The following is a 20,557-nucleotide window of genomic DNA, read 5'->3' on the forward strand; positions in this document are numbered from 1 at the left end:
TCAGAGTGACTGAATCTGTATCCACCGCCCATGTGCCCGTTCATGACTAGGGGCTTCCAGATTTCACAGTCCTGCCCCGATTACCATTTGCCGATCGCCATGGGACTTTGGGGGTTTGGGTTTGGGATGGGTTTTTGGAAGATGCCTGTGTATGAATTTGTTTTATGTGTGTAGATCAGTGCATGCTGACCAACGCACACTCTTCGCGGTAAGGCTCTATTCCGATGGCAGGAGTATCACAACGACTGATAGATTCTTATCTGCTGCAGCCTTCATCTGCCTTCACAGCCATTGTAACATACCATTTGTTATCTTCCACCTGTTCTGCCATTGAGGTCTTCTTGGATCATTCTTGGTCTAGCTCCTTCCCTTTGACTTACCTCCTTGGGTGACCCTGCTGGGAGTACGAGATTCCGATGGCTTCGCTCACAAGGGTCATAGGAACGTGCAAGCCCACTCACCACAACAAGGTGATGATCCAGCAACACAATAGTGAAAGGTGGAATACACTGCATTTCCAAATGTAGAGATCACACTGTGTATTTTTGTCACATTGTTGATGACTAACTTGCTCCACAGAACACTCGTTTTCTCAGCTGGAAATAATAACCACAACCCAGAAAAAAAAAACAATGTGTCGGGACAGACTTGATTCACTTTCACTGCTGTGTATGGAGGTGGACATGTTTTGTCAAGTCAATAAGGACATCTAGGAAGAAGCTGGTTTACTTTCAGCATACATGTACCTTTTGTGTCATTTTGTAAAGGAAAACTTTATCTTATGCCTTTTTTATTTTTATTTTGAATTACATCGGGGGGGGGGGATACCAAAAACCTTTTTTTAAAAAAATAATTTTTATTAACCGGCCAATCAAATCAAATTAAATCACATCACATAAATTCCGAATTACAAAGCCGAATTTTAAATTTTGTTGGGGGGATCCATATTTCAAGATCCGAAGGGGGATTCTGATCATCTTCTTGCTACTGCGTTAATGTCCAAATCAGTCCAAACAGAGTTCATAATTCTACCCAGTCTTATCTTGCTGTTTCCACATCACATCTTGTTCATATATTTTCTCTTTTTTCTTTATGATCTCTTCTGATAGTCTCCTTAAGCTGAAAAACACCAATAATAATAATCCTGTGTGAATTTTTCCGTTCTTCCAATCCTCAAATCGAGATGGTTTCCATATATCATCACCTTCATAGATAACATCGCTCTTTCCATCATTAATTACAGAACTGTCGCTCTTAAGTCCCTCTGAGGAGTTTCACCCACAATATAAAAACAGCTCTATTTCTCTATTTCTCTATTTCTCCTCCCAGACTCAAGACCTCTGACAGAATTTCCCAATAAGGCGACGGCATTTTTAACTGCGTCATTCCTGAGCCCTTATACATTCCACGCTCTTCTTACAACATGCTTTGGTTCGAAAGTTTATCTCCACACAGCCTTAAATCCACAGCTTAAGTCCTTAAAATGACATTTCTGACTTGTGGGGAGAGGGGATTTTTGTTTAATCACACAAGGAAAGAAAGGAAAGTTTCCCCCCTCCCCCATCAGTCATTTGCCATACCGAGTCTTGGCGTATCTTCTCATAATCTATGCTTGTTCCTCCGACTCGTCTTGTTTTATCAGCGATCTCTTCTGTTAGCAGTCTTTACTCCCCCTCCTTCCTTGAAATATGTGCATTCCTTCATCCAAATTGTTTCTTTTGAAGTTCTTGCAGCTAGTGGCGCGGATCAGGGACGGCGTCCAGGAGTGCCGGAATCCCACAGGAGGGCTTTGTGCCTAGTGCCCCCATCCCCACAAATTCGGGGGTGGTATAGGGCACAGCAGACAAGGGCAGTCCCCCCACCCTCCTGGGGGGGGTAGGGAGTCTAATTACTCCCATCATAGCCTCCAAATTACCTTGTGTGGGTCGGAGAGATGTTATTGTCAGCCATCTTCCGATGCGCCCCCTAGTGGCCCCCCAACACCAAAAACCTTTCAGTGCTCTGGGCTTTGTTGTTGTTGTTGTTTAGTCGTTTAGTGGTGTCCGACTCTTCGTGACCCCATGGACCAGAGCACGCCAGGCACTCCTGTCTTCCACTGCCTCCTGCAGCTTGGTCAAACTCATGCTGGTCACTTCGAGAACACTATCCAACCATCTCGTCCTCTGTCGTCCCCTTCTCCTTGTGCCCTCCATCTTTCCCAACATCAGGGTCTTTTCCAGGGAGTCTTCTCTTCTCATAAGGTGGCCAAAGTATTGGAGCCTCAGCTTCAGGATCTGTCCTTCCAGTGAGCACTCAGGGCTGATTTCCTTCAGAATGGATAGGTTTGATCTTCTTGCAGTCCATGGGACTCTCAAGAGCTCCGGGCTTCCAAAGGTCTTAATCAGGCCCTGAGTTCTAGTTTTATGAGAGGGAGAAAAACTTTTCACTGGATTCTTACTCCACACCATGTACAATTCTCTGCCCCCAGCTTTTCCTGAATCTGTGGCTAACCAAAATTTGATGCCCGTGGAGGACAATGATTGTTATTATAAGACTATCCAGGAATTATTTTCTTCTTTTTTAGACCCTCAGTTCAGCAACAAACCTTTAAATAAGTATAACTGGTTTGATAAAGATTGTATTAACTATAAGAAAGAACTTAGAACTTGTCTAAAAGAAGCCTATATTACCAACTCCCAAGGTCTCTGGAAGACTTATTTTGAAATGAAAAATGCTTTTAAGAACATGCTCTTGGAAAAAAAAATCTGAGTTCGCACTAGCCAAATGGTCTAAAATTGTTACTGCATTAGAAATTAAAGATACCAAAACTTTTTGGTCACTTCTCTCAATAAAAGATATCACTGATCTCCCTAATATAAGCGATGAGGCTTGGATTTCACATTTTACTGCTGTTTTTTATGATCACCAAGTTTGTAAAAAGGAAAATTTTAAATTTTCTCTGGCAAAAACCACACAATTTCAAATTACTGTTGAGGAGATGAAAAAGATAATTATTTTGTTTAAGCAAGGGAAATCACCTGGTATGGATGGCATCCCAATAGACCTGCTGAGATTAGATGTAGAATGGTGGGCCATAAAACTTGTGCCACTTTTTAATTCTATCTATCAATCAGCCCTTGTACCTAAGTCGTGGAACAACTCAATAGTGGTACCGATCTTTAAAAAAGGTGATAGGATTTGCCAAGAGAATTACAGGCCTATAAGTTTGTTACCATGCATAAGTAAAATCTATGCCAAATCTCTACTTATTAAATTGGAAGAATGGATGCTGACAAAAGGTCTACCTGGTAAAGAGCAGGCTGGTTTTAAGGCAGGCTCGTCAACTCTTGACCAGTGTCTAGTGTTATGTCTTGTGGATAAATATGTCATGAGAAATAAACGAAAACTCTTTGTGGCATTTGTGGATTTAAAAAGTGCCTTTGATTCGGTTGACCGCAACAAACTATGGACTAAACTAGAACACCTTGGTATCGACCCATATCTACTTACACTGAGAAGCTTTTTCTTTAGCTTGGGATGAAATATTTTGACCTGCTAATGGCCACAGACCTTGTTAAACTACATCAAACTACATCCAAGCTAACAACAGCAACAATGATTTTATTTTTATTATTCCACATTAGATATAGCCTTATTTATAGCTCCTCTTCCTGAACATATCTTTTGATATAGCTTCAAACAATCCCATTTTAAGGTTTAACATAAGGTTTACTTGTAGCAAAAGCTTATATGAAAAGTGTGAGCTCCTTGCTGGACTCTAGGGGGTGATGTTGCTGCATAGCTGTGTGCCTGCATAGTGGCTTTATTAGGAGGTCACTTGGTTGCTAGACTGAACGTTTTATGGAAAGAGCAAACTCGCAGCGTTGTTTCCTCATTTCGTACCCTCCTCTAAGCCTGAACAATGGGATGACACTGAGGTTTGGTCCCATGGTCCCTGGGTCAGATCTGTCTCTTGGCTTGACACCTTCCCTGCACTTACCAACTTGGCAGCAGCAGAGGATTGTAGAGGATTGGCAGCTTTGGCAATAGGACTACCCAACCTGGCCGCTTTACGTGTTGTATTAGGTGGCAGAGGTTTAGGATCAGAGTCTTCCTTCTCCTAGAGGGGCTACCTTCCCAGGTTGACAAGCCCCATCTGCCCCTCACTTCCCTCTACAACATGTGCAGAAACTGCCTTCTTGACTGTTAGACCCACTATTGGTCTAGTGTGTTCAATCTGCCAGAGCCTGTCTTCTCATGCAGGGGAAGCCCCCAAATCACTGAGGGTTTGAGACCCTTTGGCTATCCTCACTTGGTTTAGCCAGCCAGTCAAGACTTTCCTGATGTGTGGCCTCGGTTCAGTATACTTTCCTGATGTGTGGCCTTCTTTCAGAATACAAGAAAGAAGATTCCACCTAAACATTAGGAAGAACTTCCTGACAGTAAGAGCTGTTCGACAGTGGAATTTGCTGCCAAGGAGTGTGGTGGAGTCTCCTTCTTTGGAGGTCTTTAAGCAGAGGCTTGACAACCATATGTCAGGAGTGCTCTGATGGTGTTTCCTGCTTGGCAGGGGGTTGGACTCGATGGCCCTTGTGGTCTATTCCAACTCTATGATTCTATGATTCTACCTGAAGGAGCGTTTCCACCCCCATCGTTCCACCCATACACTAAGGAAATGCTCACTAGCTATACACTTCCATCAGCACAAATGAATGCCTTCATCTGCCCCAGCTGTAACAAATAAATATGTATAGCATTGGGCTGATTATCTGGATCCCATGTTATAGGCAGGCCATGTTAGACCACTGGTCCAACTTGTGTAGCACTGACAGTTCTGACCGGCAGCAGCTCCCTGTGGTTCCAGGCAGGAGCAGTTCCAAGGGGTCAATTGAACTTGCCAGGTAATAAAAAGAACTTGGAAATTCCTGCTTCAATGATCCCAGTGCCAGTGAAGTAGATCGCACAATCACAACTTAAGGAAGGAAGTGCCTATGACTTGATTGAACTCAACAGGCAGAAATCTCCGACCAAACTGCCGCCTTCTGTTTCAAACCAGCTGCACAGAAGGAAAGTTTAGCTGTGGGCGGCGAGGGGGGGGGCGGGCGGGAAATGACACACACATTTGAGTTGCCTCAGGCCAGGGCATGACTCCTGCGTTTATTTCCCTGTGGGCATCCCTGGAGATATTGCACAAAGCAATGTGACAAGCAGCCTCAGTAATTGGAAAGGATTGTTTTTTCCTGTCAAGGACAGTTAGCTCTGCAAACTTTGGTGGCGTTTCATGAGGATTTTTATTTTTTTTAGGCAGTGGAAGCTGGAGTGCTCTTCCTGACACTCCAACCCTCCGTAACAGAGTTTCTGTTCAGTGCTAACCTGTTGGGCTTCCCAGGATCTGAGCTTGCTCATGAAAAAAACATACCATCACTTTCAAGGCAGACTCAGAGCCCACTGCATGAAGTATATCTCTCTGGCAACAGAAAAGAGGCATCAGTTCCAGTATAAAAATGCACTGTGGGGTTTAAACTCTTTCAATGGGTGATTTCACAGATTACATTTTTGTAGCTGTAGGCACCCTTGATGATATATGTGTGCTGCACACCTAAAATATTATGGGGTGAATGCAACCACTTTGTATGTAAATGCAAACAGGTGTGATACAGGTGCACTTGGCAACCAAGTCTGGCTGCAGCTCCCTAACAGATACGCACTTGGCAGCCAGCCCAGGTTTCTTAAAACTTAGCATTGCAGCAAATACTCTGCAGTAAACAAATGGATTTGCCTGTCTGCTGCCTTCTGTTCATCTTCAATTCCCGATAATTTTCTACAAATGTGATCACACAGTAGCAAATGTACCTAAATATGTCACAAACGGGATTACAGAATGGGTGGGGAGAATGTTAGCTTATTATATTTTGCTGTGCATGGACCAGAGAGGGAGATAATGTTCCAAGGAGGGTTTTTAAAAAAAAAGGATTATTATTATTATTTTATTATTATTATTATTATTATTATTATTATTATTATTTTCACGTATATAGCAAAACCAGAAGTGAAGCTAAATATAACAAGAGAAAAATCAACGTCCTCTTCCACCTGCACTAAAAGCCAGGTAAGTAATTATATTCATTCTCTTATATAATCACTGTTGTGTGTAATTTGCCTTCTGTGTTGCTTTTATAGAGACTTTATATAGAATGCCATCAGAGCAAAGTCATTGTCTTTATTGGCTAGAGGAAAGCAAGATATTTGAAGGCAGCATTCACAGTGGAAGCCCAGCCATGACATCCGGATTTGTACTGATGCCAGTGATAAAGGTGTTTTGTAGTCCTGATCTATTGGCATACATAAGAAATAGCCTCCAAAGAGCACAAAATGTCTCTGGTTTCTTTTCCCCCTTTCATAAGCACTGCATTATGGGACATATTCTAAGCAGTCTCTGGTCTCCAGACATTCTTAAACCATAGGTTGAGCCCCCAAGTATGAGATCTTGATGTGTAGCAAGGGAAAAGCCCATAGGTACTAGGGGGAGGGAAGTGGCAGAAGGTGATGATTTAGTGGTAAGGGGAGGGGACGACACTTCTGTACATGCTAGCAGGCTTTTTGTTTTAAAGGGACATGCCCTTTTGTTAGATCAGCCTTTGCCAACCTGGTGCTTTTCAGATGTTTTGGACTACAATTCCCAGCAGGCTGGGGTTGATGGGAGTTGTAGTGCAAAACATCTGGAGAGCACTAAAGGTAAAGGGACCCCTGTCCATTAGGTCCAGTCGTGGCCGACTCTGGGGTTGCAGCGCTCATCTCGCTTTATTGGTCGAGGGAGCCGGTGTTCAGCTTCCAGGTCATGTGGCCAGCATGACTAAGCCGCTTCTGGTGAACCAGAGCAGTGCACGGAAATGCGGTTTACCTTCCCGCCGGAGTGGTACCTATTTATCTACTTGCACTTGGCGCTTTCAAACTGCTAGGTTGGCAGGAGCTGGGACCGAGCAACGGGAGCTCACCCCGTCGCGGGGATTTGAACTGCTGACTTTCTGATCGGCAAGTCCTAGGCTCTGTGGTTTAACCCACAGCACCACGCTGCACCAAATGTTCAGCAGAGGGTTCCGAAATGGAAGCCAAACACTGTAGATTGTCAGGCTGAGACATCTCTGGATTCTGACGAAGAGAATCACATGCCGAGGTGATGCTGAGACCGGTCCCCAGGAGGCTCACTGCGCTGACGCCATCAGTGTCCCACCTGCCAGGCCTCTTTTTGACCCAAGAAGCAGCAGCATCTCTTGAAATGTTAGTGCCAGGTCTTTGTAAACCTGCTGTGGCTTGATGAGATTGTCTCCTGCCGGGGCGCTAATTTTCTATTCTCAGCTTCCTTGCGGGATGCAATTAAATGAGGAAAGTTTTTGAAAGTCACTTTTTGTTGCAGGCTCTGTAAGAGGGAAGGAGACTCCCCCAAGCAATGGATTCATTGTAAATAACAAATGCTCTCTGATTATCTAGAAACTGTGGTTTCAGTTTTTTATTTGAAAGTGAATGTCTCCCTCTGTGTGATATAAAGCTTTTGCTTACAAACGTTGGAAGGGGAAAAGCACAAGGAATTATATTGGAATTATCACCAGTCTCCCCCCCCCCCACCAATCCCTGCCTTACCAAAACTTAATCAATTGCCTGTCAAGATTATCTGCACTTACATTGTATTCAGTTCTTTCCATTAACCAATATGTCATGTGCTGAGGGGCAGGTCTCTCTTTGTTGGAAGAAAGGATAATACCTTGCATTTGCAGTTTTGTGAAGTGCTCAAAGTACAGCCCAGCCACACAATTCTCTCAGTATATTTTTAACAATTATGGTGCTGGAGGAGACTCTTGAGAGTCCCATGGACTGCAAGAAGATCAAACCTCTCCATTCTGAAGGAAATCAGCCCTGAGTGCTCACTGGAAGGTCAGATCGTGAAGCTGAGGCTCCAGTACTTTTGCCACCTCATGAGAAGAGAAGACTCCCTGGAAAAGACCCTGATGTTGGGAAAGATTGAGGGCACACGGAGAAGGGGACGACAGAGGATGAGATGGTTGGACAGTGTTCTCGAAACTACCAGCATGAGTTTGACCAAACTGTGGGAGGTAGTGGAAGACAGGAGTGCCTGGCGTGCTCTGGTCCATGGGGTCACGAAGAGTCGGACACGACTAAATGACTAAACAACAACAACAACAACATTTTTAACTATAACGGACTATTACCGAGATACTTCATTCAACTGGCATTCTGAGCATGTCCTGGAATTATGGGATTCCTTTAGTTTCACTCTGCAGCAGCAGTGGGGAACTCTTCCAGCCATGGGCACAATTAGGTCTGCCAGGCCTCTGAATTTGACCTGCAATTTGGACAAGTCAGGCCTTTATCTCAGTCATCTGAAATCATATGGCATCGGGAAAGGAAAGATTTGTTACCTTTGTTTAAACACCAGCTATAAGGGATCTCTGAACTCAGGGAACCAGGCAGAAGGCCTACTTGGTAGTGGCGCCCACCCTGAGGAACGCCCTTCCATCAGATGTCAAGGAAATAAACAACTATCTGGCTTTTAGAAGACATCTGAATGCAACCCTGTTTAGGGAAGTTTTTAATGTTTGATGTTTTATCATGTTTTTAATATTCTTTTGGGAGCTGCCCAGAGTGGCTAGGGAAGCCCACCCAGATGGGTAGGGTATAAATAATAAATTATTATTATTATTTACTATCATCATCATCATCATCTCAGTGTTGTGGTAATAGTGCTAAGATAGGAGACAAAGCTTTGGTTGCTCTTTGACAGGGTCAGTATAAGAGGTAAGTGAAATGCCGCCTGATTTTTAAGAGCAAAAGGCATCATTTCACACTAACATCCACTCTGCTTTTTAAAGTAAAATGCTGTTTGTTTGTTTGTTTTCCTCTTGATGATCATAATCACCACTGTTTCCATTCCACTGCGGGTCAGTTATTACAGCCACAACCCCACACTCTTAGGTCATGCGAAACTTACAAAACTCAATCCTTCTCTTGTCCTTTCCTTGGAACAAATCACTGATAGTGTTTCGTTGCTTCTGTTTCTATCACCTATATATCAACAGTGAGATCCTCTGCGTCCATCTACTTGGCTCTTGGTCCAAACAGAGTGGCTTTGGTGCAGCCTGAAATATATTTGTACCAACACTTAAAGCAGGCATAGGCAAACTCGGCCCTCCAGATGTTTTGGGACTACAACTCCCATCATCCCTGACCACTGGTCCTGTTAGCTAGGGATGGTGGGATTTGTAGTCCCAAAACATCTGGAAGACTGAGTTTGCCTTATGCCTGACTTAAAGTCTAAATGATTCTGCAAACACTGCACTTCACGCTGCAAGGCCCTTTTACTTGCTGATACCATTTCGATTCTGGAAAGAAATACACATTTTTTCCTACATTTTTGTATTCCAATTGGGATTCAGTAATTCTTGCTAATTCTCCTAAGTAATTATAGTGATTAAAGGTGCAGCACATTATCCCCATCACATGCAATGAACTCTGGATAAAGGATCCCAGATATCCTGCTTCCATGAGTATACCCAGGTTAGTATTATCTTTATGCAGGAACACATGCAGGCTTGGCAACACGCCCCTGTAAGATAGGGCAACGTGACTACCCACATATTACAGATGCTGGGCTAAGAAAGAGTGCCTTGCCTGTGAGGCCACCTTTAGAGTTCATAGGAGAGGCAAAAATTGACTTTCCGCTTACAGCTCCGTTTCATAGCCACCGCACTGCCAACATGATTACAGGCACAGCTGTGCGTTTTCTGCATTAAAGGATCCAAATGGCAGACCAAGGAAATTGAAAATGAGTCTCTTTCTCTGCAATTTGCTCATTAAAATGTGTTGCCAAGATTCTGGTTTTCCGTATATTCTGATAGTGGCTGTTGTTGCAAGAACAGTGGGTAGGAGATGGGATAAAGAGGGTCACATGCAAGCCCATCTCTGAGTGGTGAGAGACTGCTGGGGATTCAGCACTTACTCAGAGCTCTGTCTCATTGGAATCAAGGTCACTGAAGGCTGATGTTCTCTGGAAGGGGATGGAGCCCAGAGGAGTTTGTTTTTGAATCAAGAGGCCTAAAAGGCCTCAGTCTGCTCCCAACCTTCCCTGGAGCAAGTAGCTCACTTGGAGCTGTTCATGGGCTGCAACCTTTGCCTTGCCTCCTCCATGGGATCTAGTATTGAACCAAAACACAGCAGGAAAAAGAGTTTGGATTTGATATCCCGCTTTATCACTACCCGAAGGAGTCTCAAAGCGGCTAACATTCTCCTTTCCCTTCCTCCCCCACAACAAACACTCTGTGAGGTGAGTGGGGCTGAGAGACTTCAAAGAAGTGTGACTGGCCCAAGGTCACCCAGCAGCTGCGTGTGGAGGAGTGGAGACGCGAACCCAGTTCCCCAGATTACGAGACTACCGCTCTTAACCACTACACCACACTGGCTCTCAATATAGAGAAGCTTGCAACTGCTGGGCTTCTGGGAAAGGCTGGTGATGTACACAGGAGGTCAAAGGCATTCTGGATGTCTCCCTCCAGCATGACACAAGTTGGCAGGGGGAACTGGAAACTCTTGCAAGAGCTCAGCCACATGTTTGGCATAATGCATGGAGGAAGATAGGGTAAAGGGAAGGATTTAGCTGGGGCAGCCTGGAGAGTTACTATACCAGGAATTTTAAATATATAGCACAAGTCTGCAGAAAGAAGGCTCAGTTTGGTCCTGAATGGCCTGGCTAATGTTGCAGTATTCTGTTTCCACTTGCTGTTGCAGGGATGGATGGGCTGGTTGGGAGAGTTCCCCTCTCCTGCAGCTGTAGAATCACAGAATGGATCATTTGTTTGGAGTGACTCCTCTGCGGTCTTCTCATTTATTTATAAAAATGTTTATACACCACCAATTCACAAAAACTGTACATGAAACCATACAGCAAAAACCATATTAAAAAGTTAAAATTAGAAATCATATGTGGGACGATGCATTCTTAATTGCCTGCATAAGCTTGATGGAATAGAGAAATATTCAGCAGGCATATAAAAGTTGGCAGAGACGATGTCTGCTGAATCTCTGTTGGCAGAGCATTCCAGAGGACTGGGCCAGTGACACTAAAGGCTTGGTTTCCTGTTGTTGTCAAATAAGCCTCACCAACTCAGGGAAGCACCAGTGATTGAGCTGAGGCACAAGAGTTTAGGCAGTCCCTGAAGTATCCTGGACCTAAGTTGTTCAAGGCTTTCTAAATTAACACAAGGACCTGGATAGCTCAGTTGGTTAGAATGTGGTGCTGATAACACCAAGGTTTCAGGTTCAATCACTGTATGGGACAGCTGCATATTCCTGCACTGCAGGGGGTTGGACTAGAACAGGCACCCCCGAACTTGGCCCTCCAGATGTTTTGGGACTACAACTCTCATAATCTGGCTGCTGGAGTTTTCCACCACATCCATAGATATCTGACGTCATAGGGAGGGATGTAAGAAGACATTGTTTCCCATTCTGCCCTGTATTTTTCACTGCAGCACTGTTTCAGTTCCACTGCAATACATCTTCCACCAAAACCTACATCATTTGTCTCATTGTCTGCCATGCTGAAATTGCATAATATATGTAATTTACATAATTATGTGATTTATGTAACTTATGCTATCATTATGTTATTCTACTCATACAAAGATGATACAATGCAAATGGGGGGAAGCCATAATCAATTGTGTATCATTTATGGGCTGAAAGTAACAGCTATGGCCAGTGCCGATCGTATTTGCTGGACCGAATTCTATTCCAGACTTGAGATGAATAAACAAACATGGGCAATTTCCACTTCCACCTCCACTGGACTTTTCTGACAGTCCTAATCATAGGTAACATGGACTGCTAAGTGTGGTTTGGCTGAATCTGGAAAAGTACAATGGGTTCCCACCCCTCCCACCCCTCATATTAAAAAAGAACATTCTTATAAATGCAAAATGTAACCTTTGGCTTCTGTTTGCTAAATGGCATTTGATTCACGCCTTTGCCAGCAGTGACAAGCTCTCGTATTTTTTCCGTTTCAGTTCCTTTGGTGGAATTAGAGTACCAGTGCTTGTGACAATGGAAAGTGGGAACAAAAGCTCTAATGAGCCGTTTGAGAAACACATAATGCAAGGGGGTTCTGCAAAATGGTGAGATAATTAGAAAATGGAGCAGAGCTGGGGAGAGAGAGAGCCACATGCTTAACCCAGTGTTTAATCAAGAGCTGTGGTGTTCAATCTTTCATGGAACTAAATATGAAAGCAAGGGAAATGGCAGATTGCAGGAAGGAAAGACAGAGAGCCTGCCTTTGCGTCCAGTGCTAAAAATGCCCCTGTTATTGTAGCAAAGCATGAGATGTGCAGCCTGGAGATTGGATGTGTATTCTGCAGAAAATATTTACTGAGTGCACACACTGAAGGGCATAGCAATGTCAACAATGGAGCAAACCTGTTGGACAAATTAAGTTCCATCAATCATTGTTTAGCACCAGACCAAAAATAGGTTAATGCAGTGGTTTTCAAGCAGTGTGCTGTGGTATCCTGGGGTGCCTTGAATGATGGTCAGGGGTGCCACGGGCAACACTGACCTTTGTCCCTCCTTCCTTCCTTCCCTCCCTCCTCTGATGCCCTCTTGTGTCTCTGCCTCCCAAGGCTTGCACAGCTGTTTACTGCAGCAGCCTTGGCTATAACCTCCACAGGCGAATGGTGCTTCTGGGATGAGACACCTCTCTTTGGGGTGGGGGTGGGAGTAACTCAGAGACCAGAGTCAGCAGCAGCAGCTGCCTGGAGGAGTCCCAAGGAGAGGGGAGAGGAGAGGAGGCTGAAGGCACACGCCACAAGGGAGGGTATCTGAAAAAGGGTGAGAAGCTGCCAGCTCTGCAGGCAAAGGGTGACATAACTGGGTTCCTGAGCCCCACAGGGGTGCTGCAGAAAGAATGTAGTTGGTTAAGGAAGCCATGGACTCAAAAAGGTTGAAAACATCTCAGTTAATGTCACACCACAGCGGCTTAAGTGCAGATGTGTTGCCTTCTGTTTACAGACTGAAAACAGTCTTGTCCAGAACTCCACTGGGGTAAAGAGACCCTTCCTGGTCCTTTTTGGGCCAGTGAAAATATACATATGGAGCTGTCTTCAAAGCCCTTTGCAGATGTTTCAGTAGTGGGACATGGAATTATCTACATGGGTTATCTGATTAGTGAATGTTGAACATATGCCTAGTGAAATATACTTGGAGTCAAGTATGAATTTTATGCTCTTTATTCAGCTCATAGTCGCAATGAATGAATCTTTCCCCAAAACGTTTAGCTATATATACATTATTTACACAATGGGCCCCGAGTGATTGGCAAATTCCAGGCTGCTCCTGTATGCCAATCAGGTTGCAGATTCACTTCATCCAGGAGCCTGATTGGCTGCTCCTGTATGCCAATCAGGTTGCGGATTCACTTCCTCCAGAAGCCTGATTGGCTGCTCCTGCAGGCCAATCAGGTTGCTGATTCATTTCATCCAGGAGCCTGATTGGCTGCTCCTGTATGCCAATCAGGTTGCGGATTCACTTCATCCAGAAGCCTGATTGGCTGCTCCTGCAGGCCAGTCAGTTCGCTGATTCACTTCCACCTGGGGCTGAATTGCGTTGCTCCTGTGGACCAATCAGACTGCTGCATTCTGGATCCTATTGTTCTAGGATTCAGCTCAGTACATAACACCTAGATTGCTCTCTTTTGGACCCAGAGTAAGCTGCAATAACACTCTCAGCACCTGTAGAGCATTGTTGTGATCTGTAAGGTACAGTACTGTTATAGCCTAATCTTTATCCCCTCTGTTACTCCCCTTCTCCCTCATCTCCTACTTCCGCATGTGTTAAATGTGTTACATAAGGGGGGGGGGGAGAAGCAATAAAGTATTAATTTGAAAAATAGCAATAACCTGATCAGCCAAGGAAATAATTATGCTTTACTAGTGACAATATCAGTGCATTATGCTAGGAGCATCTTCAAAACAGAAGGACTTCCCATTATGATACTGGGATTGTTTGCTTTAAATGTGTAAACAACTACTGTATATATTTGTTACTCAGCACTATCTGGATAGGCCCTAGGAATGAATGGCAAGTTTAACAGAAGTTAACCAAGTCGGTATTAGGTCAAAAACCAATATAAATTTGTAGCATGGATATACCCAGAATGGTGAGACATTTGCCATGCTGGGTATAAACTGGAATAAAATATGCAGGATCCCTTACCTTGATTGCTGAGTTTTGCCTCCCAGTAGGAGAAGGGCTGTAACTCAGTGGTGGTGCATCGGCTTGGCCTGCAAAAGGCCCTGGGTTCAATCCCTGACATCTCCAGGAAGGCCTGTGAATGTTCCCTGCCTGAAAACCTGGAGAGCCACTGCTGGTCTGTATAGACCTGATGGACCAATAGTCTGATCTGGTCCTAACCTGGGGAGAAAACAGCAAAGACCTGATAAGAGAGCACAGCAGAGGTTATATTTTCTGAGAATCCTCCAGAAAAATAATCTCTCAAAGGACCTGTCGATGGCATTTTACCATTGTATTGTTGAAAGTGTATTAACTTATGGTCTGTGTGTGTGGTTTGGGAGCTGCACGGTCAGGGAAAAACAATGCTGTCCAAGGTTGTAAAGACTGCGGAGAGAATAATTGGGTGCATTCTTCCCACCTTGGATCAAATCTATGCTTCCAGGTGCCATAAGAAAGCTGCAGAGATAGTGCAGGACAGTGCGCACCCCGGAAATTATCTCTTTCAGCTTCTGCCTTCTGGAAGGAGGTACAGGGTTATAAAGACTAGGAATAGCCGCCTGAGAAACAGTTTCTATCCAAATGTGATTTCGGTTTTAAATGCAGTGTAAGGTAGTCTCTATGTGAGTATATGGTATTCAGTTATGGGATATCAGAGTTTTTAGGGGTCTATCCAGGCTGGGATAGTTGGGATAGCAGGCTTGTTGGTTTTTGAATGTCTGATGTAGATTTTTCAATTTTGTTGTTCTGTATGGGACAATGGCAATAAAGATTATCGTATCGTAGAAAGCAGAGTCCTATGTTCCCAGTGATGTCTGGACATTTGCAGAAGCAAACAGTCCCATGCAGACTCATCTCAGAAACCATGCAGAAAAATGTGCAGACCGAGATTTTGCGAGGTATCTGGAAGAAATCTGTGCTAATGGGCCCACGTTCAACCAGAATTTTTGAGAAACAGGAACTGCGACATGTGAACAGTCTGCTGTCTCAAGAGCACAAAAAAAAGCCTTTCTGAAAGTGTGGTTGATTTGAGCTTGCGTTTTGACAGCTCAAGGCTGCGCAGCGATATACAAAATGTACATCAAATGTACTCAATTGCAGTAGCAGAAGCAAAACAAAATAAAAGGGGATCCTTGGGGAAATTAAGATGATCACAATACTCTAGAGAGGCAAATTAAATAACTGCAAGGCAATTGGGGAGGTAAGCGGCACCATTCAAAGGCATTTGCAAAGGAACTCTTGGGACTGTCAGTGCTCAGCAGGCATGGGCATGGATGGGGAAAGGCTGCAGCTCAGGGGAAGAGTGTCTGCTCTGCCAGCAAAAGGTCCTAGGTTCAATCCTAGGTATGTCTGAAGCCCTGGAGATCCTACAGTAGCAATCTGTGTAGACCAGGGTTTCCCAAACTCGGGGCTCCAACTGTTGTTGGACTACATCTCCCACCATCCCTAGCTAGCAGGACCAGTGGTCAGGGATGATGGGAACTGTAGTCCAAAAACAGCTAGAGACCCAAGTTTGGGAAACCTTGGTGTGGTCAATGCCAATCTAGGTAGGCTAATGGTCTGATTCAGCATGAAGCATCTTGCTGTGTTCTGTGTCTCTTGCAATGGGACTGGATCCCAGAGGGTTCTAGTGTATTGTGGCAAAGCTGTATTTTGTGATGTTGTAGAAATGCAAAAATGCAAAAATGGGACACTGAAACTGACAGATTCCTAGCCACCCACCCACCCACCAGCACCTGAACAGGCTGGGTCTAGGTACATACTTTTTTTTCTTCTGTCCCACTACTCTCTTTAACAAAAATTGATAATTCATTTCTATTCCTTACCAAATCATACATTACAGTAATTCAGCAGCTCACAGGCTGAGAACTGCCATAATCATAGTTACATTTCTCACACGAATTTCCCACTGGCAGTGCATCAGATTAAGTGTTCATAGTAAGTAGAAACTGTGCGTGACTATAGATTTAATATGCCACTGTGGCATGCCTGGCTGTACGGGTGTCAAGAAATAAATGAGGAGGATATTGTGTCTGCTGCAGGGACTGGTTTAGAGTGATTTGATTCCCTGAAGATACCTTTCTGAAACTGTGGCTTTTAAATCTCATACTGTGCCTGGAAATTAGGCCGCCACTTTTACTTGCAAAACAAGAATACCTGGAATATCCAGCAAGTTTTACTGATTGAAAGAGGAGGAAGAAGGATTGCAATCGTTCACACTGGGTGGAGGATCAAAATGTTGAATACTGCTCTATGACTGGGGGGGGGGGAGGAACTTGGTTCTGTTTATATTTAAAGAGCAACCCATGTAATTCCTAATTTGCACTTCCTAATTTGCACAAGCAAACAGAAAAGCATCCTTCCTTCAAAATTCGCACTTCTCTGAATTTTGCAATGAGGTTCTCTAGCCAAAGTCCAATGCCTGAGCCCAACCAGTCACGCAGAGCCCCTACTCATGAGAAAGATGCAATGCCAAGGCAAAAAGCATGGCCTCATTTCGCACTGTAGACAGGATTACGCCCTACATGTAAGTAATGCAGGGATAGTATTATGAATCCTACAAGCAGATGCAATGTGTTTTTGTGCACAGAGAACAGCTCCCACAGTGCTCTCCTGCCTAACTCTTGCCACAACCATCCATCATAATGACTGGGCATCCTGCTAGTATATGAGATAATTGATAATCTGGCCACAATTTGACAGTACTCAGAATCCACCACAACAGCTTCCGTTTGCCAAGCAACAAGGCAGGCCCTAGAGATACCAGAGAGAGAGGATGCTTCTTGTTGTTATTGTGCGTTGATTCATATTCTGATATTGAACAGAGTCTGGGTCTGTCCGTCTGACTGTCTCTCTGCCTCTCTCCATCCTGTTAGGGTATTCTTTTCCACCTCGTTGTTGGAAGTAGAACAATCTGTTCTCAAAATACCCTGGCTAACAGCTTCAATTCGGCAGCTTCAGGTCAAATACTGGTGTTTGTCACCGGTATGTCCTGATTGGGCATGATGTGATATCATTCCAGACCAAACAATTACATCCATAAAAACAAGAAGACTCCTATATTCTCATGGTATGTGAAAGCAATTTCCGCCCAAACTACAGTGGCTAGGAAGCGATGAAGGATTGCTGGAGCTGTTCAAAGACCTGCATTGACACACAATTGTCTAAAGACCACTTTTTGTAGCAAATGAACTTCAGCAGCACGGACTAAGCCACAGCTGTTAGCTCCAGAAATATTTTCATCCACAGGGAAGGACTTGATTGCTCTCTTCTTCCATGAGAACTTGGGAACAATGCATGCCCTTTTTTGATGCCTCTGGTGGACAATCAGATGATTTCTGGGGAAAATGTATGTTTTATTCCAGGATGTCAAAGGGCTGGAAATACCTTCCTTTCTTCAGTTCACAAGGACTCTTCCAATCAAGTACAGTGGTACCTCGGGTTAAGCACTTAATTCGTTCCGGAGGTCCGCTCTTAACCTGAAACTGTTCTTAACCTGAAGCACCACTTTCGCTAATGGGGCCTCCTGCTGCCGCCACGCCACCGGAACATGATTTCTGTTCTCATCCTGAAGCAAAGTTCTTAACCCAAGGTACTATTTCTGGGTTAGCAGAGTCTGTAACCTGAAGCGTATGTAACCTGAAGCGTATGTAACCCGAGGTACCACTGTAGTAGTAATTCTATTCCTGACAAAGGAAGAACCATCAACTACCACCAAATTTAATGCCCCCCTATACGAAACCCTCATCAGGTCAATGCTGCAACTGCATTGTGTTTGTAGCCCCACACAAAATCCCCAATGACAAACGAGCAGGGCTGCTTGGCAACTTTTTAAAAACCAGATCTCCTTCTGTGACTTCAGCAGCAGCTGGATACCTGGTAATTTGGATGGGGAACCTTGCCCATCATTTTCTTATCTCTACCCCAGGGGAAGTTTTACATTGTCAATGTTCAATGGGTCATGCATGGAAGCAGAGTCTGTAACAAAAAACAGAAAAGTGCCTGGCAACGCTCTGATCTGAATAGTACATTCTCTGGGTGGTGATGGTTACATTTGTTAATCAACTTATACACACACACAAAAGTCTCAAAGTGACTTAACAAAATAGAACGCAAACTGATAAAAACTACTAATCAAAACCAGAAAATGCACAATACCTAAAATGCTCATCCAATAACATAACAACACAGACAAGTACAGTAAGACCAGTAACCAGAAACTTTATTGTCTTTTTTTTTGAACATAATTTTTATTAACAATCACATTATTTCCAAATCATATTACTTCCAAATTATACAGCCAGATTTTTAAATTTTGTTGCGGGTACCCTTACATCAAGCTCCAAACGAGAATCAAAACATCACTTCTGTTACTGCTTTTTTCAAACGATTCTATCCAGCTCTGTCCAGATAGTCTCTTTATTACTTCTTCATCTTCTTGTTGTTATCATGTATTCCTTTCTTTGCAATCTCTGATAATCTTCGCAAGCAGGTTAGGAACAAACAACATCTGCGTGGAGTTTGCACACTCCAAAAGTCATATCTCATAAGGACAGCCGCCATTACTCCCCTTCTTCAAAAATTTATCCTCGGTCCGTCCTATTAATTTTCACAAGCTTGCCACATATATCACAAAGGGGCTCTGCCAGGTTATCACATTCAATCCATCATCTACATTCCAATGACCCTGGTCCTCCTCCCCTCGTCTTTCTTCGACAAGACGGTCTTAGCAAGACGCCATTAACAACTGCGTCATAGAATTTTCCTTCCGCACTCCATATTTACTAGTCCTCTCTCCACTCAATAATTCACTCCACACAGCTCTTAAATTCTTGCTTGCGATTAGTAAAAGGCGACGATTCGTCTCTCTTGGGGTGGAGGTTTATAAATACTCACATGAGGCAAAGAAAATAAAAGTTTTTTACTCCACCCCCCCCTCTTTTTTCGCTCCGCACATACCAGTCTCGTAATGGTGGTTCATCGCTTGATTTATTTGTCTCCTCCCGTTGCTCCAAACACAGAGATGCATTAATCAGCAGCCTTATCTCTCGAACTTTGCTTGATGTAAGTGCTTCAGCTTCATTCCAATTATATATTTCCAATTATAATTCCGAGCTGAAGCTAACCAGCGCGCGCTGATTGGAATCGGCGTCAGGAAGAGCTGACTTCATCGAGGGCTCGTGCCAAGTGACCGGCACCCCCGACTCTCAGATCTGGGGGTGTATTGTGGACACCGCTGGCAAGGCAGCCCCCCCATCTCCTTGGGGGGGGGTAGGAAGACTGCATACTTCCCATAGCAGCCTCTTAATTACCTTGTATGGGTCAGAGAGATGTTATTGTCAGCCATCTTCCAATGCGCCACCTGGTGGCCCCCCCAGAAGAAACTTTATTGTCATTTTTGCTTTGCATTTATGTACTTATGCCTAAATTGGGGTTTTGTTTTTTTAAAAAAACTTTTTATTGGGTTTTGTAAACAAGTATCATAGGAATAACCAACAATACAAATAAATAGACCAAGTCTTTCCATATCATTTGTGTATCACAAAAATAACACAATAAATTTGCAGTAATATTGACAACATATGGTTCGTTATTAGTGGTCAATGTACAAGTTATTGGTTCATGAATTGTTTTAAACAAAAACAAAGGGGAAAGAGCAGAGTTAACAGATAACATTCAACACTGCATAGCTAAAAGCCTAACCAGGAGCCCTTGTGGTTGTGCATAGATTAAATATGAGTAATAGTCATTTTTTCTCCTATGTTACCAATGAAACAATATAAAGTGGTGGTATACTGATGAATGTGGCAGGGGTTTTAAAATGAGGGTAATACTCAATGTTAAGTTTAAATTTAGATCTACCAGATTGAGCCAAATGCTTGTGGAGGGCAGGATTGTTCATTTTCTGGAATACTGGCATACATTGTGAAATTAAACCACATTGGGGTAAAGTCGTCTTTCTTGATCTGTCCACATGTCAACCGCAGTTTATTTGTTGATCTCTCAAAGGGGATTGTGGGGTTTTATTTACAGATGGGTGTGCCCTTTATGCAGTGGGGGCTGGTACTCAGTATGACTGGTAGGGCGGAGGGCAGGGAGTCTAACAGGAAGTGCAGCCTCAGTCAATGACCAGGAGAGCCATTTCCTGATTGGTTGTCATTGAGGTCGGTGGGGGCCAGCTGAGGGCAGACTGAAGTTGGTGACACAGTGCTCCATTCATTCTAATGGACCAGCCTCCACTGCCTTTACAACTGATACACTGTGCCTCAGTGTTCTCAGATATCTGCAC

The sequence above is a fragment of the Podarcis bocagei genome (genome assembly GCF_964188305.1).
Source record: "Podarcis bocagei genome assembly, chromosome: 12".
NCBI lineage: Eukaryota > Metazoa > Chordata > Lepidosauria > Squamata > Lacertidae > Podarcis > Podarcis bocagei.